We start from the raw sequence: 19,135 nt of genomic DNA on the forward strand, positions 1-19,135 counted from the left end.
AACTGGGCTGTAGACTGCCAAGGGTTGGTTTTGTTTTTAGCAGGCCCAGCCCATGACGACAACGGGTCACAAAGATCCAGTAGGTATCTAATGGACTCTGGCCCGCCAGCGTTAGTTATATTTATTTTGTCTTACAACATCCACAGGCAATTTTCTTTTACTGAATCAAACACACAGCCCAGTTCTAATTTCCTCTTGAAATGCATGTCCTACAGGATAATTCATCCTGGAGCCCGGGTTCATCTGCTCCCTCTCAGCAAAAAATTCAAAAAAAATACTAGGTAAATTCAGAAAATTCCAATTTTTTTTGTGCTGGTACATAATTTGACGCGCGAGGTGCGCCCCAAAATTCAACTTATTTGGACATTGAGTAGGTCTCGGCAAAAAAGACAAATCGGGTCAAAACAGTGCGTGAACAGTAAACATTTTTACAGACCCTGATTTTATCTTTTTTGCCGAGAGCTGCTCAGATTCTCAAATGAGTTGAATTTTGGGACGCACCTCACGCGTCAAATTATCTACCACCACAAAAAAAATTGGAATTTTTTGAATTTTTCTAGTATTTTTTTTGAATTTGTTTCTCAGCGTGGGTGCAGCTGAGCCCGGGTGCAGATTAGCCGCACTTTGTCCTACATCCGTTTTCTAATCTCTACCTATAGTTTTACTAGTTCATATACACGTATCATTATATTGAAAACATATGAAATTCCCTTATCATATTTACATCCTTATTTTTGTTGTTTGTTCCCACCCAGCGCTGATTTTTTTACCACTCGTTTTCCCTTAAACCAACTCAATTGTCCCATGTTTTATTTGCTCACAAAAACAAAAGAATTTTTTTGGAAAATCAATAAGTTCTTAAAAAAATGTTTATCATTTTGGGATTATAACAGTTCGGACTCCACCGAAATATGCAAAATAAGGTTGAATTTTTTGACCGTGGTCCTGGGCAGAAAATGGGCTGTAATAAATTACTTAAGAATTAGCAAATGGGCTGCAAATTATAAAAAATAGCAAATGGGCTTTATGTTGTCTGCCACAGATTTGGAGGCTGACTTGTGGGCCTACCAAGTTCATGCGTACACAAGGTTTCGCAAAATAGAAACTTAGTCAACAATCGACTCTACCAGCGTGAGACCGTAAGATGTCAATCTAACGGCAATCATGCTTCTTCAGTCTCTGATCTTCCTACCCCAGCCGCCCAAACCAGCGCCGTCGGAACCGCCTGCTCCCGCCTCTCGTGGCCGGCAGTGCTGCCGGGCAGGCCTCACGGCCCCATCATACTCGCATCCCTGGCCTGTCTATCCCTCTACTCACTCACACCTCCTGTTATTTTCCGGCGACGGCAGCCGAACCAGTCAACCCTCGTACTCTCCACCGCGTGGGAAGCCACTGTCGTGTCTTCCCCGGCTCCATGTCGTTCCCTTCATAAGCTTCGTCGTTGTCCACCGCCCTGGTGCTCCTGGCGCGGCATGGTCAACGATGTCCATCCAACGGCCGTAGTGCTTCTTCAACCTCTGGTCTTCTTGCCCCAGCCGCCCAAAGCAGCGCCGGTCGTGCCGCATGCTCCTGCCTCCCGTGGTCGGCTGTGCTGCCGCGGAGGCCTCACCGTCCCCATACTACTCCCACCGCTGGCCAGGCCATCCCTCCACTCACCCACTCCCCCTGTTATTCTACAGCGACGGCAGCCTCACACCGCAGCCGAACTAGTGAACCCTCGTGCTCCTCTCCGCGTGGGCATCCATTGTCGCGTCTTCCCCGGCTCTGTGTCGTCCCCTTCCTTGGCCTCGCCGTCGTCCACCGCCGAGGTGCTCTCGGCACAGCATGGTCAATGTGGTCAATGACCGACTTCCATCGGAAGAGTACTGTACGTGGAGAGGCTGACATCTGGGTCCACGGTAGCCGCAAGGAAGTGCCTCCTTATTACGCGCAAAATAATTATTCCTCCACCTGACAGCAGGGACCCATCGGACGGGCCACCAGTATTTCATGGAAAAAACGTTCCCCCCTGACTGCTGGGACCCACCGGACAGGCCACCGTATTTCACAAAAAAAACTTTTGTCCCTGACTGTTGGGACCCATCGGACGGACCACCGTATTTCGGAAAAAAAAACGTTCCCCCCGCTGTCAGCTCGGACCCACCGGAAGTGCCTCCTTATTACGCACAGAAAAATGAATACTCCCCCTGCTAGCTAGGACCCACCATGGTGGGAGGCTGACTTGTGGGCATACTAAGTTGACGGGGACGGAGGGCTTTGTCAACTTAGTCAATATGAACGATTCTAGCTCCAGTGACCGTATGATGTCCATCCAACGGCCGTCATGCTTCTTCAATCTCTGCTCTTCCTGCTCCAGCCGCTCAAACAAACGCCGGCGGGACTGCCTGCTCCCTCCTCCCCGCGGCCGGCTGTGCTGCCGCGCAGCCCTCACAGCCCCACCGTACTCCCATCGCTAGCCCGGCCATCCCTCTACTCATCCACACCTGCTGTTATGGTAGACGAACCAGTAAACCCTCGTACAGACGTACTCCCCTCCGCGTGGGAAACAACTGCCGAGTCTTCCCTGCCTCCGTGTCGTTCCCTTCCTAGGCCTCGCCGTCGTCCACCGCCCTGGTGCTCTCGGCGCGGCCTGGTCAACGTGATCAACAACCAACATGCATCTGAAGTGGACGGTACGTGGAGAGGCTGACAGCTGGCTCCACGGCCGCACGCAAGGAAATTCCTCCTTATTACGCACAAAATAATAATTCCTCCACCTAACATCTAGGACCCACCGAAAGGGCCTCTGTATTTTGCGAAAAAACGTTACCGCCGTTGACAGCTCGGACCCACCAGCTATATCTTCACAGGCAAGGAAGTGCCTCCTTATTACGCACAAAAAAATGAATACTCCCCCTGTTAGCTGGGACCCAGTATAGTGGCAAACTGACTTGTGGGCCTACTAAGTTGATGGGGATAGAGGGATTTGTCAACTTAGTCAATATGCATGATTCTAGCTCCAGTGACTGTATGATCTCCATCCAACGGGTGTAGTGCTTCTTCAACCTCTGGTCTTCTTGCTCCAGCCGCCCAAACCAGCATCGGTCGTGCCTCGTGCTCCTGCCTCCCATGGCCGTATGCGATGCGGCAGAGGCATCACCGCCCCCTACTACTCCCACCGCTGGACAGGCCATCCCTCTACTCACCCACACCCCCTGTTATTCTGCGGCGACGGCAGCCTCACACTGCAGCGAACCAGGGAACCCTCGTACCCCTCTACGCGTGGGCATCCACTGTCGCGTCTTCCCCGGCTCTGTGTCGTCCCCTTCCTAGGCCTCGCCGTTGTCCACCGCCCTGGTGCTCTCGGCGCGGCGTGGTCAACGTGGTTAAGGAACGACTTCCATCGGACGTGGACTGTACATGGAGAGGCTAACAGCTGGGTCCACGGCCGCAGCAAGGAAGTGCCTCCTTATTACGTGCACAATAATTATTCCTCCACCCGACATCGGGGAACCACCGGACGGGCCACCGTATTTCGGGAAAAAAATGTTTCCCCCTGACTGCTGGGACCCACCAGCTACATCTTCGCACGCAAGGAAGTGCGTCCGGGCAAAAAAAACGATTCGCCCCCCTGACTGCTGGGACCCACCAGCTACATCTTCGCACGCAAGGAAGTGCATCGGGCAAAAAAAAACAATTCGCCCCTCTGACTGCTGGGACTCACGAGCTACATTTTCGCACGCAAGGAAGTGCCTGACAGTCGGGACCCACCTGGTCGAAGCGTACGTAGCATTGTCATTCTGGTCAAGAACGTGTACATACATACTGGTCGTTGTAGAGGCTCGCACGTGTCGTAGTAGAGGTGCGCATGTAGCATGTACACGTACGTACAGCGGCCAGGGTGCAAGAAAGAAAATACGGCCATGTATGTGTACATACGGGCGGGGTCTTGAACGCCTACTCGCGCATACGTACGGCGAGGGCTCGTGTACATGGCTGGGTCGGAACGGAGAAACAACGTCGTCGTCGTGTTCATGGGGAGCCAACCGGCTGGGTCGGAACGGAATGCATGGTCGTGTTCATCGGGAGGGCTTGGACGGAACAAGCAATGGAAACGAGGCCTGGCGTACCGCACAACGGAGGAAATGGACCTCCTATGTTCGAACGGGGTCCTGTTGATCGGGAGGGGTGTGGCGTACCGCAAAACGGAGGAAACGGACCTCCTACAGTCGAAACTGGGGTCCTGTTGATCGAGAGGGGTGTGGCGTACCACAAAACGGACGAAACGGACTTGTGTTGGAGCGCTACGATTGAAACGGAGGTCCTGTTCATCGGGAGGGGTGTGGCGTACCGCAAAACAGACGAAACGGACCTCCTACGGTCGAAACAGGGGTCATGTTCATCGGGAGGGGTGTGGCGTATCGCAAAACGGGACTGCACGGGATACTCTTCATCTCCACCGTCGACCTCCTCCAGCCTCCACGGGCTACCGTCGACCTCCTCCAGCCTCCACGGGCTCCTGTTCATCCAGCCTCCACCGCGTGCTACTCCACCGGCTACTGTTCAACCACCCCTCCACCGTCTACTGTTCATCCACCCCTCCACCGTCCACTGTTCATCCAGCCCTCCACACCACGGGGTCCTGTCCAACCAACCCTCTACGGCCACCCCTCCACAGTATACTGTTCATCCAGCCGTCCACACCACAGGGTCATGTTCATCCAGAGGCAACGCCACCGCTCACTGTTCATCCACCCCCCCTGCAACGCTCACTGTTCATCCAATCGATCGGCTTCAGTTAGCAGCAGTAGCGAAGGAATCGCTCCATCGGGTTCAGTTAATAGCCATGATCGATCTCTTGGGTTCTGTAATGCTTAGCCTGCAGTGCAATCGCTCGGGTTCAGTTAGAGCCCAATGCCTCGCTCGGGTTCAGTTAGAGCCAACGCCTCACACACATGCGCGTACATGTATGAGAGAAACGTGCATCGTTCAGCCCCCGACCTCCCACCGTAACCGGCAACTCCCCGAAATTTTCCTCCCCCTCGCTTCTACCACAGTTTTTTCCGTCATGGACGGCCCAAAGAATGGCATGCAGCTGCGTCTCCACCCGCCCAGGACGAAAAGCCCATCTTCTATCATGATTTTTTGTCATAGAAGTAGGAGCCCACCACATCTATGGTAATACCGGGTTTTGCCACAATTATCGTCATACAAGTGTCATATGTATGACAGGAAAAAAATTCGTTCGGCCCAAAATGGCACGGATGTGTCTTTTTTTGGTAGTGTAGTCACGGTGCCCTCTTTCAGCAAAGTTTGGGTCGTAGCCTCCACCACATCATCTAGCAAGTTGTCGGAACTATGACACAATGGGTCATCCTTCTCGCCTAAGTAAGTGCACATTAAGCCGGGGCAGCAGCTTAACGGAAGCACTCGCCAAGCGACCCAGACTCGGACCAAGTCAATACCATTCAAGCCGTTGCCTAAAAGGGCTTTGATCTTCTTGATGGTAGGAGCGAGTGGTAGGCGTTCAACAACGGTTAACTTATCTGACAGCGGGTGATTTGACTCAAGGCGTAGAGCGCGGAAGCTGGGCAAAGGGTTCTCACCAGCCGGAGAAGTGTCCTGGCTGTAGAACCATGTCCGATTCCAATCCTTTGGATGACTTGGTAGTTCAGCGTAAGGAAAAAGGCAGTCTCTCTGCCGCTGAATTGAGATGCCGCCAAGTTCTAGACTGGGCCCGTTGGCACATTCATTATGCCGGTTTAAGTAGAATAGTTCTCTGAACAAAAGCAAATTGGGATCTTCTCCCAGGTACACCTCACAGAAGACTTGGAAGTTGCAGATGTTTGACACGGAATTGGGCCCGATGTCTTGAGGTCTAAGATAAAAGAAATTCAAAACATCCCTAAAGAATTTTGAACCGGGTGGAGCGAATCCCCGGCTCATATGGTTTGTAAAGACTATCACCTCCCCTTCTTTGGGTTGAGGTCTCTCCTCGGACGGGTCAGGGGCACGATAAGTCATGACCTCCTTCTTAGGCAGATGACCAGACTTCACAAATTCAGACAGTTTACTTCTTGTGACTGTGGATGGAACCCAGTTACAGGTCACAGGAGCTTTTGTTGCCTTAGGTGCCATGACGACAGTTGGCCTATGACAAAATAAGAAGTTCCAGTTCAAATTTAACCCGGAGGAAAACATCTTAAATCTATTCAAGATGGCGGCTTAAGAAGGGGCCTAATGATATATGGGCAACTACGCAGTTATATTTAAGCCGCTACGGATATCAAGAGCAATTGAATATTCTTAAATCTGAGAGAAGCAAGTAAGGTTGACAGGTCAGTGTTATTTATTTAAACCGGTCACATAGACAGTCATGGTCAAACATATCCGACAGAGGCAGTTTTTTATTTCCGGGTGAAACAAACAGGTTTCATAGGTTGCCACTATTATTCTGGATCAAACAACTGTTCTGAAAAAATAATTCTAGACCTAGAATTGGTATAGATGAAGGTCAAGGGTTCGAACGGGGCCTCTGTGCGACGGAAAGGGATCTATATGTGTTCGAAATAGGTGCGAAATAACTAACGCATTAGGTTTATACCATATTCAAGATCAAAAAACGGCAGTGGTGATGAAATCTACGAGGGGGCCTGACGAACAGCGAAGAACACCAAAGAGCTTGAGGGTCCTAATACGGATCTGAGGAACAAGAGGAAACTTACAGATGCAGTTTGCTGCAGAGGTTCAACGCGTCTCTCTGGTTGAATCAGGTTGATGCAGCAGCCTGAGTTGGTGCGGCGGCGGCGGAGCTCGAGCGGCAGAAGGACAGTGAGAGGAAGAAGACCTAGGTTGTGCTTATTTATAAGGAAGGGTTGACTGAGACAGCGTGAGAAACAAGGAGATAAGCATAATTATCTAGCGGCCCCGACGCCTTGGTTTTCCGAACGGTCAGTAAAAGCAAAGATCCGTTGGAGGATACAGTGGAATAAAAAATGAATTTAAGTAAAGATGGCGTCACGGCGGGTTAACGCGGATCCAAAAAATGACGTCATGGCGGGTTAAGGAAAACCTTTCACACAGGCAGAAGGCTGAAGATTTATTTCTTAAGATATTTTAAGATTGACATGAACCAGTTCAAGTCAACCTGGGGCCTAATGTTGGGGATATAACTATTTGTGTAAGCCACCCAGGAGGGGCCGGGTTACGCAAAGAAGACTCACCAGAAAGAAGCCCAAGGCCAAGCATGAAGATGGAGGTTCAGTAAAGGGTATAAAGCCCACAGGCGACTTAAGGCCCGTCGTAGTAAACCGCCATAATAGCATGACTTGTATCGTAAGGTAGATTTAACTAGTCACCGAGTCAGACACTGTTTATAAGCCGCTCGGGACTCTGTAAGCCGCAGGGCGTCAACCCATGTATATAAGGGGACGACCCGCCAGCGGCTTAGGGTAAGAAACAACTCATCGAGAGCCGGGCATAGCATATCTCGCTCCCTGGTCATCGAAACATCAATCAATACCAACCCAACTAGACGTAGGCTTACCTTCACCGTAAGGGGCCGAACTAGTATAAACCTCTCTTGTCCTTTGTCCCGATTAACCCCTTCAAGCTTCCTAGTTGCGATGGCTCCACAACTAAGTCCTTTCACGAGGACATCTCACGTGATAATTCCACGACAGTAGGCGTCACGGTGGCTTCAGTATCCACATTAGCTTCAGGCTCCACATTGTCTTCAGCCATGATTGTGTCATTGGCTTCAGTGGCATTGTTTGTGGTAGACCCACTATTTTCAACCTCCACTTGTTCAAGAACTGGAGGGTCGGGCACAATCACATTCTCCTCGAGAATGACTTGATCAGTAGCAGGGGGTGTGGCAACTCTTTCTTCTTTATTATCTTCATCGGCTTATGTAGCCAGAATGTCTTCAGCAACTTTGGCTTAAGACACATAGACATCCGTAGTAGGGGTGGCTTCAGGAAACACTTGACGTGCAACTGAGCTTTGTTGCACTTCCCCTTCTGGAATGCTCAACATGGTGACCTGTGGCCTGGGGCCTTTGTGAAACCTGCAAAATGCAGGCAACGCCTTTGGTGAGGGAGAGGTCTGTACCATGTAATTATCGTCATCAAGCACCGGAGTGGTAACTTGAGGTGTTGTTGTTGTTGGAGTCTCATCATGTACTTGTTTGTCTTGCTGTGGGTGCTCAGCCCATGAGTCATCCTGAGAAATTGGCATCAATGGACAACCAATGCTGATAAGTTCACTACTCGTTGGAGCTGGCGATGATACCTACTGGGGCTCGAGCTGAGGAAGGACTACATCATCATTAACATTGTCTTCATGACCAATGTCTTCAGCTATGATGGGGTCAACAGCTGGAACTTCTTCATCTTCTGGAGCCTCTGTGGACGTAGGCTCATGGATCACAAGACGGCACTCTTGGTTGGTTGAGGCTGGAAGAGCAACAGAAATGGGTTCAACAATGAGGGGCTCAGAGGCTGCAACACACTCTTCCTTTGAAGACTTTGTCTTCAATTTCTTCTTGGATGGGGCATCATCAGAAGTATCCTTATGCTTGTGTTTCCTGGGTTCGGCTTCAGATGCCCTTGTTTTCTTCATCTCTGAAGCTGTTGAGGTGACCTTAGGCTTCGAGGCTATCATTCTGGCAGGGAAAACAATGCGAGGTTCTTCCTGCCTTGGTGCTTCAGTTTGGGCCGCATCAGACTTCTTCTTTTGCTTGGCAGCCATCCTGGGGTCGATGCCGGGACGCCTAAGAGCTTTTCTCTTCACAGCTTCATTATGCGCTTGAACACATTTCTACGCAAAGTACTTAATGCGCTCTCGTGAGCCTTTGGCTTCTTCACACTTCTTGTGAAATTGTTCCTTAAGATCATGCAGCATCTTCTTGAAGATCTGCACATCAGCTACACTGAGCTTGGCCAAATTCTTCTTGAACTGAGCCTTTTCATAATCATTCTTGTTCTGAGTTCAACGATTTTCTGAGCAAGGGCCAACTCATTAGCAATGGCTCCATGAAACGTGACGCTTATGTCCACATGCAGCTGAAGATCATCAATATTGATGCTTTGGTCATCGAACCACTCATTGATGAAGTTATTCAAAATATCAACATCAAAAAGGGGAAGATCATTGAAGATCTCCGCCTCTTGCTTGCTCTTCATCAGCATCTCAAGTGCTTCATCACCAATATCTTCATCACTTGACAGATCAATGGTGTCTTCCTTGTTGTGCAGAACGATAGCTGGAGTCAGTGCATGCCCAGAAATCTTCTTGGGCTTCTTGATTTTCTTGGACTTCTCAGCCTTCTTGGAGACATGAGACAAATCTTCAGACTGCACACTGGGTTCAGGAGGTGTAGTGGTCAACAGCTTCACAATCGAAGCTTTTGGTGTGGCAGAGGGCTTTGAAGCTTTTGATTTCTTCTTCGTCTGCTTTGGTGGTGCTGGCGCATCTCTAGAGTCTGTGTCATCAGTGGAGTGATCCACTGTAGCCCTCTGAGCAGCAATATGAGTGAGGAGCCCATCGAAGATGTTGAAGGGGCCGATGACATTGGGATTAGCTTCACGTGTGCCATCAGGCCTTGGAGTAGATGGACCAAGATTGAAGTTGAGTCCAAAGTCCCTTTGGTTCTTGGAAGTTCACTCCTTGGCAAACTGATAGTTGCGCTTAAAGAGATTGTCTTCACGACACCACAATATGGATGATGGGTCGGCATTCTCAGGCTTCTGTCCTCGGACCATGCATAGGTAGAAGCCTTGGGCAATAGCTTCATGCTTTGACTTTGGCTGCAGGTTCTTGAACAGTATATCGCCCCATGGGTGCTTGATGGCGTTCTTCTCAGCATATTCGGCAGTGATGAAGTTCTACTTGAACCACTATTCTGCCCAATATCATCGAATCCATTGGATGCGGGTCTTGCCTGATTGTAGTTCTCCTATGGATCAGTTTTGTACAATTCATGCAGATCCGTAGGTAGATCTAGAGCCGTGTTGCCTTTGTGTTGCCTGCCACCTTCCAGCAAACTTTTCTGTGGCCATGATATCCAAGCAGATAGGCTTCAGAATAGTAAAAGTCTTCCGTCTACTAGTCAAACACGAACTGGCTTTATGGGAGTGAATATGATGCTGTAAGAACTCTGCAAATGAATGCAGCATATGAGAACCAAGGGATTCTCCCACGGACATGTACGTGTGACAGCATTAGCGGTGTGAGGGAAGTGGGAGAGGTCATATGCATTCTCAGAAGATTTTGAAGATAAATCAGTTTGAAGACATTGACCTCATAGAGCAAAGACATTCACTTACTTGAAGAGAGTTGGTTCCAGATTTATACGAATCCATGAATAAGTACAAGTGAGGAATCTAACTAGTTATGAAGCATAAGTGAATACTCTTAGCATGATATGAGATACAGATTAAGATGGATCCATATTTGGAAGTGTAGAAACCAATTTTGGTTGAAGTGGATGGATTTGACGGATTGCAAAGGCAATAAAAAGTGAGATTTAATTACCACTGACGAGCTACTAGATGAGGCAGAGTTAGAAGCCGAGCAGTTCAATCTCTCGTGCCCTAAGTTGGCGGCGGCGGAGAGGACGAGGTCCGCGGCCGGCGTGAGGACAGCATCGAAGAAGTCGCGGCAGCTAACCGTTTCGTCTCCGGCGTCGACGCGAACTAGCGGAGGAGCTAGGGTTTGAGCGAGGTGGCAAGGTGGAAGAAGAGATAATGACAACGAGGTGTGTGTATTTATAAGGGAAGTGACGTCACATTGTAATTACGCTGGTGCCCCTGGCAGTTCACATCTGAAGGACACGTGGCCTGCATGCAACTTATTGGAAGTTGTTCCATGTTCCCACGCATGCCTAGATTGTTGGGTGGTCGTTCTGGCTTCTCTGGTATTCAGGCAAAAAGGATATGACATTAAAACAGATTTAAATGTTTGCCTTTATGTCTTCTGCTGACAAGGACTCAAAGAAGACATTTGACAAGTTTCAACAGACTGCATATGACTTAGATAGATAGAATTTGAGATAGAATCACAGAAGGGGTTTGGGTCCGATCACATTCACTTAGGTTAGAAAAATTCAGGTATGAAGACATAGCTATAAGTGAATGTTGTAAGGGACAGAACACGCTATATATATATATATATATATATATATATATATATATATATACAGATGGTCTATTCTGCTTATATTAGCAGAATAACTATTCTGCACACCACTTCCGCACTGCACGCTCAATGCAAGTGCACTGCATCTTCTTTACGTTGGGCACTTCAATGCTTCACGGGAGAACTGCTTCATTTTCTGGTGTTCCGCCCGCGCGTTCTATGTGGAATCGGGTGTCGCGGGATGATTCAGTTTGTGTCTGCATCTCATTTTAGCTTTATTCTTTCTGATTTACAGGAAAATATACTAGAGTGCTTGCAAATCGAGGGATTTGGCGGACGAGCTTTCTCTGTTCGTTCGTGTTCGCGTCAGATGCGATTTTTTTGTGCTTGGATGTTGTTATTTAGTAGGAATTCTTTGATTGCGTTCATTTTAATCGGTCCGTTCACTCTATAATTTGTTAATTTTTTGGAGTTAGTTTTCAATTCTTGTTATTTTGGTTGTGCGGGCGGGTGAGCTTCATCCGCTCCTCTGTTCTTGTTGATTTTTTTGATTTTTGCCCCTCCATGCGTGTTTGAATATTGTAATTACTGTTGCTGTAGGTTTGAATTCATTGTATTGCGGGTATAATTGTCATTCTTTGAATCGCGTTTTTTAAATGAAAGGTGATGCTGTTCGTCAAGTTGCCATATCTTCCATGTAAATTTTTGCGGGTGTATTTTTCGATAGTTTAGTGGCTGTTGAATTTTTAGGCGAGTTATGGAAGTGCGAGTGAAATTGACACCTCTATCAGTGTCGGTGTACTAGAGTAGGGGTGCCCTAATATCCTGAACTTGTGCACGGGCAGTTGTAGCACCCCGCGGCAAGGCTCGCCGGATCACCGCCAAGATCCTCCGTGGCTTCTTAAGAAACAAGACCCCGGCAAGAGGAGCTTGCCGGGAAGCCATTCAGGAACAAAGTATTCAAGTTAAGAAGACAAGACCCCGGCAAGAGGAGCTTGCCGGGAAGGCCAACCAAGGCATCTCAAGAAAACTTGCCGCAACGCACCACGCGCCCCGGCAAGGCTCGGTGAGCGACAAGCTCCCGGGCCCGACAAGACGACGGCCGCGGCAAGGCACTTGCCGCGGCAAGCGGCCACTCCGCGCCCAGGCTCCAGCGCATCCACCAACGTGTTGCCCTGGGACCCTTCCAGGCACGCGTGGCGGGAGGCTGTGCAGCCAGCGGTGCACGGTGGCAAGCGGCGCTGACAAGAAGGCCAGCGTGGCGATCGTTGGTGCCCCTGACGATCTCTTCTTGCACTGTTTAGACGACACAGACGGGCATTTAATGCCCTTGTCCCCTGCCGTCAGGGTTAGGTATGATACACTGTGGCTACAGTAGAGGTAGCTGTACCTACCACATTCTCTTTCCATCTTTGCCCTTCGTCTACGTTGCCACCTGTCGGTGACCCCTTGAGCGTATAAAAGGAGGCCCATGCGCAACATAGAGGGGGTTCGACTCATTCGAAGCTAGCAACACTCTCATGCTCGGTTTGGTCGCGCTGATCGCTCCTGAGCAAGAACTGAATATACACATAGATGCAGCAGTAGGAGTGTTATCTCTCCGGAGAGCTCCGAAGCTGGGTAAACTGCTTGTGTGCATTGCCTCGATCCGCTCTTCGTGCGACCTCCGCCCTCCGCCGAACCGAAAGGGGCTCGGTCCGCCGGTCCCATAGGTGTTCGTGGATCAGTTTCCCCGGCATCTTTGGCGCGCCAGGTAGGGGGCATCGAGATTGTGTGAACCTGATCCGGTGTGCACACGAGCTAAATCTTCATCGTCTTCATCGATATGCCACCGAAGAAGAAGGCTTCGGAGGCAGCCCTTCCATCTGCGTCGATTCTGCCGCCACCGGAGCAAACGGGTGGTGGGATAGACGCCGGCGGAAGAACGGGCGTCGACGAGGGTGCTCACAGCGCTTCCATGTCCAAGGACAAGGCCGCACAGACCTCGGCGTCCGTACGCGCACCGCGCCCATCTCAGGAGGCGCGGGACCAACAGTGTCATGGCGTTCGCAGCGCCATACATTCGTTGGGCCAAGATCAAGCTGGTGGTTCTCGTGGTGTCCAAGACCAGCATGCACGTCCACATGCTGGCCCGAGCGAGATACGGTCGCCTGGACGGGATACTGCTCCTTCTAACGTGGTTAGGAGTCCGAGCATGTCCCACTCCTCGCACCGTTCACCTCTGCCACCCACCACTCCTGTCGAAGCCTTGGCGCGAGCTCAACTGCTTCTAGATTACCCTCCGATGGCGGACAAGACCGACGAGTGGAGGGCCACTATCTAGAGTCTCATCGGCTTCGCCAACGGCGACACTGCACGGCAACCAAGCACCTCGCTGCCGCGGCAAGGCTGTCGGACGCGAGCCAATGGTGACAAGACCGATGGGGGTGCAACTTCCATGCACTCTCCGCCACAAAGGCAAAGATCGCCAACTCGCCGGATCCAACCCAACAGCGGCTCCACCACGTCATCGGATCCGCGAGCTCGTCGCGATCAGCGTCAAGTTTTGCATGAACGACAGCAACAGGACGCTCGTACCCGCATCGAGCGCCAAAAAGAAGCGCGGCGTCAATCTGACCAGCACGCTGGGCCCTCTGTCGACATGCATGCGCCAGGGGAACCAGGCGACTTGCCGTACGCGGTAGGTTGCCCTGCGTTCACCCGTGAGCTGCGGCAAGTCCAGTGGCCCAACAAGAAGAATTTCAAACTAGAAGTACCGGAGAAGTACGACGGCAAGTCGCATCCGTCGGAGTTCCTCAGCATCTACACCATCGCGGTGCAGGCTGCCAGGGGACGAGACGACAAGATCCTTGCCAACTACTTCCCGCTAGTGCTCAAGCCTAACGTTAGATCCTGGCTCATGCACTTGTTGGAAAACTCCATTTCTTCTTGGGCAGATCTATGCCATCAGTTTGTCGGCGCCTTTACAGGCGGCCACAAGCCACATGGCCAAGAGAGCGACCTTCATCTGCTCACCCAGAAGGAAGGAGAGTCCCTGCGCAAGTACATTCAGAGATTCAGCCGTGTACAGCACAACATCCCAGACGTCCACCCTGCCGTGGTCATCAGCGCGTTTCATCAGAATGTACGAAACCGCAGGATGAGGGAGGAGATGGCGATGTGCAAGATCAGGGACGTCAGCGAGCTTTATGCCCTGGCCGACAAGTGTGCACGTGCTGAAGAGGGGAGGAGGCTCCCCGGAGAGAATACAGGAGCAGGAGGGTCTGACAGTGAGGATGCCGCCCCGGCAAGGAAAGGCCGGCGGCGGAACAACAGAAAGAAGAAGGGCAAAGAAGTGCTAGTTGTTGAGCAGTCCGGCAACGGAGGTGGCGCCAAGGAAGCTAAGGTTGGTGGCTCCGGCAAGGAGGCCCAGGCTGTGGCAGCCGCCGACAAGCAGGACAGCTCCGGCAAGCAGTATTGCAAGATCCACCGCACCAAGGGCCATGACCTCCAGAGCTGTAAGAAGGTTGAGCAGCTTGTTGAGCAGCAGAAAGCTGAATACGAGCGACGAAACAAGGAGAAGGCTCAGGAAGGTGCTGGAGGAACTAGCAAGAAATGCCCCAGCCGGGGGGGGGACGCCGCGGCAAGGCCAAGCAGCGGCAAGGAGATAGGCCTCCCCGCGGCCGCGACAAGGATGAAGATGACGATGACGACGAAGATATGGATGATGACGAGGCCGATGAGCAGGAATTTCAGAAAGCCACAGAGGTCCTGTGCATTGACGGTGGTGCTTCTCTGCATACTTCGCACCGCCAGCTCAAGCAGTGGATGCGGGAAGTTAATGCAGCAGAGCCATCCGTAGAATCACGCAAGCCTCTGAAATGGTCCAGCACGCCTATCATCTTTGATATCGAGGACCACCCTGATCGCATAACTGCGGTCGGGTGCTTGCCGATGTTGGTTTCCCCAACTATTCACAACCTCAAGGTCACAAAGATGCTAGTTGACGGCGGGGCCGGCTTGAACCTAATCTCCTCCGCGGTCCTCCAGAAACTCCAGATCCCTGACAGCGAGCTCGAAGAGACCGACACATTCCAAGGAATCAACCTGGGAAGGAGCAAGCCAAAGGGAAAGATCACACTGCCGGTGACATTTGGCAGTGAGCTGAACTTCAGAACTGAGAGGGTCACTTTTGACGTTGCCGACTTTCCATTGCCCTACAATGGAATCCTCGGTCGTCCGGCACTCGCCAAGTTCATGGCAGCCTCTCACTACGCATACAACATGCTCAAGATGCCAGGCCCGATAAGTGTCATCTCTGTCCCTGGCAACAAGATTTACCGGGAAGCAGCAGCCGCAGCCGATCGCAAATCACTTGCCGCTGAAGCTCCCGGGGGAAAGAAGAAGACCAAGTCCGGCAAGAGCTCTGATGCCCACTCCGGCAAGCGCACCTCTTCGGAGTGCTGCGCTGCCGTCGAGGACGCACCATCGAGCTCCACCGGCAAGTGTAAGAAGATGATGGCAGCTCCACCTGAGACCAAGAAGGTGTCCGCCAAGGAGGACAGCACTGGTGGTACCTTCACCATCAGTGCCACTCTCGACCCTAAATAGGAAAGCGCGCTTATTGCTTTCCTGCGGGCAAATGTCGACGTGTTTGCATGGCAACCGTCTGATATCCCCGGTGTTCCCAGGAAGGTAATTGAGCACCACCTAGCCGTTTGTCCTCATGCGCGGCCCGTCAAGCAGAAAGTCAGGAAGCAAGCAGTGGAGCGCCAAGAGTTTATTGCAGAAGAAATCAAGAATCTAGAAGCAGCATGCCTTGTCAGAGGAGTGCTCCATCCCACGTGGTTGGCCAATCCTGTAGTCGTGCGCAAGGATAACGGAAAATGGAGGCTTTGTATAGACTTCACTGATGTCAATAAAGCTTGTCCCAAAGATCCATTTCCCTTGACGCGCATAGACCAGATTGTTGACTCCACAGCCGGATGTGTTTTGCTTTCATTTCTTGATGCATACTCAGGATACCATCAGATCTTCATGGCAGAAGAGGATGAGGAGAAAACTGCATTCATCACACCATGTGGCACATACTGCTTTGTACGGATGCCTTTTGGATTAAAGAATGCTGGTTCCACATTTGCAAGAGTAGTCCATGTCGCTTTTGAGCCACAGATACACAGAAATGTGGAAGCCTACATGGATGATATAGTGGTAAAGAGCAAGGACAGGGCCACTCTGATTCAAGATTTAGATGAAACCTTTGCAAATCTGCGCAAGATCAACCTCAAGCTTAACCCCGAGAAGTGCGTGTTTGGAGTCCCTTCCGGCAAGCTTCTCGGGTTCTTTGTGTCTCAGCGGGGAATTGAAGCCAATCCCGACAAGATCAAGGCCATCGAGCAGATTGAAGCACCGAAGCGCGTCAAGGATGTACGAAAACTTGCCGGTTGTGTGGCTGCTCTCAGCAGGTTTATCTCTAAGTCCGCTGAGCGCGCCTTGCCGTTTTTCAAAATATTGAAAAAGGCAGGTCCAATAAAATGGACTCCGGAAGCGGAGGCTGCGCTACAGGACTTGAAGGGGTACCTGTCCTCCACTCCAATACTTGTCGCACCTAGGCCACAAGAGAAGTTGTTGTTGTATCTAGCAGCAACCAATCAAGTGGTTAGTGCTGCGTTAGTAGCGGAGAGGGAGGCGGACGATGAGCCAGCAACCACGGCAAGTGAATCCAGCGACAAGCAGGGGGCTTCTCCGACAAGCTCTGGTCCCGACAAAGATGGATCTGCGCAGGCATGCAAGGAGGTGCAGAAGAAAATGGTGCAGCGCCCAGTTTACTTTGTCAGTTCCCTTCTGCAAGGAGCTAGGTCAAGGTACTCTGGTGTGCAGAAGTTGCTTTTCGGCCTTCTCATGGCCTCGAGAAAGCTGCGCCATTACTTCCAGGCACATGAGATCACAGTTGTCACTCGCTTTCCGCTGAAGAGGATATTGCAGAATCCAGAAGCAACAGGCAGGATTGTCGAGTGGGCACTGGAACTGTCAAGCTTTGGCCTCAAGTTTGAGAGCACTTCAACTATCCAAAGCAGAGCATTGGCAGAGTTCATAGCAGAGTGGACGCCAACACCAGATGAAGAAATTCCAGAAACGAGCATCCCCGTCAAGGAGGCAAGCAAAGAGTGGATGATGTACTTTGATGGTGCCTTCTCGCTGCAAGGCGCTGGGGCTGGTGTGCTACTTGTCGCACCCACCGGAGAGCATCTCAAGTACGTAGTCCAGATGCACTTTCCCAAGGAGCAAGCAACAAACAATACTACAGAGTATGAGGGCTTGCTTGCCGGTCTCAGGATAGCAGTAGACCTTGGGATCAAGAAGCTCATTGTCAGGAGTGACTCACAACTTGTCGTCCGCCAAGTGAACAAGAGCTATCAGAGTCCATTAATGGAAGCTTACATTGATGAAGTGAGAAAGCTAGAAGAACACTTTGACGGTCTGCAAATGGAGCATGTTCCACGAGCTCAGAACGATATTGCTGATGGCCTGTCAAAGTGCGCCGCACTAAAGTTACCTGTGGAACCAGGAATCTTTGTGCTCAAGCTGACTCAACCATCCGTAACACCATCAACTGGACAAAGCAAGAAGAGGAAATTGGTTTCTGGTGACTACTTTCCGGCAGAGCTTCCCGAAGCCGCCGCCAAGAAGGTCCCCAAGATCAACGCCAATAGTGCTGAGGAGCAGTCTGCTCCGGCAAGCCTTACGGTTTGTTCCGTTGAAGCAGACGCTCCCGACAAGTTTTGCTCCGGCAAGCTTGCCGGGGAGCATCACGCTCCGGCTGAGCCGCAGGTTCTTGCCGTAGAAGCGGATGTTCCCACAGCAGCAAGTATGCCTTTAGTCCTTGTTGTCGAGCCGCAAGCTCCAGCATGGGCACAGCAGCTTGTCCGTTTCCTTCAGACAGGAGAGCTTCCCGAAGAGCAAGAAGAAGCGGAGAGAGTAGCCCGGCAGTCAAGTATGTACAAGTTTGTCGACAACACACTGTACAGAATAAGACTCAACGGTGTGAAATTGAAGTGTATTCGCCGGGAAGATGGACAGCAGCTGTTGGCAGAGATACATGGAGGCATATGTGGTCACCACAATGGCGCAAGAGCACTTGCCGGCAAAGCGTTCCGGTAAGGTTTCTTCTGGCCGACAGCCCTACAGGATGCAACTGCACAAGTAACCAAGTGTGAAGCGTGCCAGTTCCATTCCAAGCAGATACACCAGCCAGCTCAAGCTCTCCAGACGATCCCTTTATGCTTGCCATTTTTGGTCTGGGGGCTCGACATCCTCGGCCCCTTCCCCCGAGCTGTCGGGGGCTTTGAGTTCTTGTACGTCGCCATCGACAAGTTCACAAAGTGGCCGGAAGTGGAACCAGTGAGGAAGGTGACAGCACAGTCAGCAGTCAAGTTCTTCCGGTCGATTGTTTGCCATTTCGGGATCCCTAACAGGATCATCACCGACAACGGCACGCAATTTACGAGCCGCACCTTCATGCAGTATGTCCAAGATCTTGGCACCAAGGTTTGCTTCGCTTCTGTTGCTCACCCGAGAAGCAACGGTCAAGCGGAGAGGGCAAATGTTGAAGTGCTGCGAGGACTCAAGACCAGAACTTTCGACAGGCTGCAGAAGTGCGGAAGAAACTGGATCGAGGAGCTGCTGGTGGTTCTTTGGTCGATTAGGACGACGCCAAATCGAGCCACTGGCCAGACACCTTTCGCTCTAGTCTATGGAGCAGAGGCAGTTCTCCCCACGGAACTCGTTTACGGGTTGCCTCGAGTGCTCGCTTATGATGAGCTCGAGCAAGAGCAGCTGCGACAAGATGACGCGCTGCTCCTTGAGGAAGACTGTCTTCAGGCTGCTGTGTGAGCCGCTCGCTACCAGCAAGCTTTGCGTCGCTACCATAGCCGCAAAGTTAAGGCCAGAAGTTTCGAGGAAGGCGACCTTGTTCTTCGGCGCGTTCAGTCCGCCAAGAATTCCAACAAGTTGACGCCGAAGTGGGAAGGCCCTTATC

Source organism: Triticum aestivum, chromosome 6B, assembly GCF_018294505.1.
Source record: "Triticum aestivum cultivar Chinese Spring chromosome 6B, IWGSC CS RefSeq v2.1, whole genome shotgun sequence".
In the NCBI taxonomy this organism is placed as follows: domain Eukaryota; kingdom Viridiplantae; phylum Streptophyta; class Magnoliopsida; order Poales; family Poaceae; genus Triticum; species Triticum aestivum.